The 3148-nt window shown below is 39.4% G+C and overlaps 1 long non-coding RNA gene across 1 annotated transcript in view; it reads right to left on the reverse strand.

Annotated features, from left to right (window-relative positions):
• Positions 1–496: 496 nt before the first annotated feature.
• The window catches only part of LOC116594798, a 5506-nt gene continuing 2854 nt past the window's right edge, over positions 497–3148 (reverse strand). Inside the window, exon 2 of the long non-coding RNA XR_004287418.1 lies at positions 497–3148. This exon is cut by the window's right edge and continues 1246 nt beyond it. This is a non-coding gene — a long non-coding RNA (uncharacterized LOC116594798).

The following is a 3148-nucleotide window of genomic DNA, read 5'->3' on the forward strand; positions in this document are numbered from 1 at the left end:
CTGACGCTCCTAAAATATGTTCGAGGTCTTCAATTTACAATGCAATAAAGTTGTTTCATTCCCCATCCATAACCATATTGGTGGTTAATTTGCTTTGTTTTTATAATCACTGCCACAGTAAAGCTGTCATTTTTCCCCTTGTGACATGTGTCCCCGTTTGTCATAACTCAGCACATCGGCATTTTACTTTGTTTTGTTTCCAAGCCCATTGGCCAAACAAAAGATGACCACTGACCTCCCTTTTAAAGGTTGGAGGCTGAGCACACACAGATTCTGGTGGACCGGGAGAACCGGCTTCCAGCTGGTTCTAACCATTGGTCAGTAAAGTCACATTTTCTGTCACATCATCCCAAAGGCCTAAGACACCATGAGGCCATGACAGCAAAAACAACAATAAAACAAAAAAGTCCTAAGATCTCCTCATTCAGGTATTTTTCTTTTTTTAACTTTTGTGTGGTAGGATTCCTACATGGATAGAAATAATCTGGGTTTTTTTCAGTGATTGCTCCAAGGCCCTGATGTTTGCCATTGAAAAAACACAGAAGTTGGCCTTCTGTGAGCTATCCCAAAAATCTGAATTTGGAAAGAAGATTTTGGCAACAAAACTCTCTCCTGAGGGTCTCCTAAACTTTTAAATTAAAAATATCACTGAAAGTTTATGCAACCATTTTCCCCTCTCCTTATTTTTAAAGCACAAATAATGGATTCCCTAACTCGGCCCTTATAGCAACGACGTCCTCTCTGAAGCTTTTCAAATTTCTTATCATCATTGCAGCCCCTTCTCTGCGTTTAAATTGCGCCACTAGGCTTTTTTGGGACACTGGTTTTAAAAATGCTTTCAGTAGCAAGTTAATTACCTTTATAGACGGACTAGTTCATTAGAATCATTTTAGAAACTTTCCCCCTTTGCTGAAAATACCTCGACCCCTCAAAGTTGTCCCTTCTGACTTACGGGGAACCATTTTCACGCAGACTATCACATGCCTCCTCCCACAATTTTATTCAACCAGGAGAATTATCTATTTGCCCAGGACAAGTGAGCAATTCATTATTTCAATAAATGCTCTGCCCATGTCATTCCTGAAGAATAAGCCATGAATTAACCACAGGCTTAAGTTCAAGTGACACCCACTCCCCAATTACCCAATTAACTATATTCCTAAGATGCCTCTATTCCCTCTTCTCTCATCTCTCTCTATCCAGCACCCCCCCCCCTTCTTCATAATGACTAAATGCATGGTTCTGTTCACATCACTGAGAAATTCAGGCTCGAAACTATAGGCAGTGCTTTCGTTCTCAATTCTATATTCAAGGCTAGCTATGTATTGATTTAGGTTAATCTTTTTAGCCATGAATATCAGTATTAACCCCCATGCAGTTCAACGGAATCGGTTCCTTGGTGTGAGATACAAAGTTCTTTTTTTTTTTTTTTTTAAACAAAATAGGCTTGATAAAGTAGACACTCTTACACGTAATTTATAATGATATAAATTAGTTTTGTGTGTCTACATGAGATAAAAACACAGCCAGTGAATTTGCTGTGTTGTATTATTTTATTATTTTTAAATTATTTTAATTTTCCTCTCCAAACCTAATTTGGGTCCTAATCATTAACTATGTCATACTCACAATCACGCTGCAAATACTTAACTGGATATCCGCACCGCATACGTGCGTGGAAACGCACACGCTTCCTTCCTTTCTCCTAGATGATGACTCTATTCTCCCTCTCTCTCTTTAAGCACATTCTTCAGGATGGTAACTATTCTGTTTTTCCTTTTCTTTTCCTTTTTTTTTTTTTTTTTCTGGTAACTATTCTATACCAATGTCGTCATCAAGAAATTATTTTACCCATCCCATATCTCCTATGACTTCCTGTCTTTTACTTTGGAAGTTCACGCTCGAGCCACACTCCTTTTTAAAAAAACCAAAAACCAAAAAACTCTTCATCATGCAGTTACTATACTGCATGTAAACTTTAATAAAGACCAAATACTTTCATATGTCCTTAAGGCCCAACAGGATTTTCCAAACCTCTCCTCTACCATTCTGTCCTTTTCTTATGTGATCCAATCTTGTGAACCTTCCTACAGTCCTACATGTACCCTGCTCTCTCTACCCCAGGGCCTTTGCACGTGAAGTCCTCTGGGCTAGAAGTTCCCTGCTTCCACCAGGTCTTTACTCTGGTCAAGGGCTCCTCAGCCTCTAAATGTCAGGTTGAAAGTCTGCTCCTTAGGGAAGCCTTTTTCAACTGGCATACCAGAGCCGTTAGATACTCCTACAGCACCCTTTACTTTTCAGTGGCAATTGTAATGGCAGTTAAAGTCTTACTGAATAATTGCATGCTTGCGAGCACTGTGAAGGTACCATTGGCTTTGGTCACCAATGGATTTCCAGTACCTGGCGCATAGTTGATGCTCTAGTATTTACTGAATGAACGGATAAGTGACATTTAAACTCTGCATAAATGAATTATATTTCTTTCTTCTTCTTTTACGATTTAGCTCAGAAAGATCCAGTTTTTCTTTTTGGCTCATATTGAGCCAAAACAAAATAAGACACACCGCCCCTACTCTGCCACCCAGCATGATGACTGCTTAGTGTTAGAATAATGCTCTTTTATAGATCCAGAAGAAAAGCACAAGAATGAAGAATAAAAGACAGTTCGTATCTCTAATTTGAGGTCATAAAATGACAGTCCCCACCTTGAATCCAGGCACCACGTGTGTATGTGTGTTTTATTTAACTTGTAAATTGACACTGAAATGGAGATTTCTGTAGAAAGGGAGAAAAGGGAGATTTCTGCAGAAAGGGAGGGGTCTGGGGTTGGGGTAACTAGGTGATGACCATTAAAGGGGCCATGTGGTATGATAAGCACTGGGGGATATACTCAACTAGTGAATCATTAAACATTATATCAAAAACTAATGATGTACTTACTTTGGCTAAGTGAATTTAAATGATAAATAAATTAATTAATTTAAAAAAAGAAATGTAGATTTCTGAATCGCTTGACGAACTAGAAGATCTGTTGACCCACATGGTGACCAGCATGAGGACACTGGGCTGGAGTGGAGAGGCCCCTGCCCACATTAGAAGGGGCTGGAGCTTGAAGTACTCACAGTCCCCACTGTTCCCTGTGGCCTGT

The sequence above is a fragment of the Mustela erminea genome, chromosome 7 (genome assembly GCF_009829155.1).
Source record: "Mustela erminea isolate mMusErm1 chromosome 7, mMusErm1.Pri, whole genome shotgun sequence".
Taxonomy (NCBI): Eukaryota; Metazoa; Chordata; class Mammalia; order Carnivora; family Mustelidae; genus Mustela; species Mustela erminea.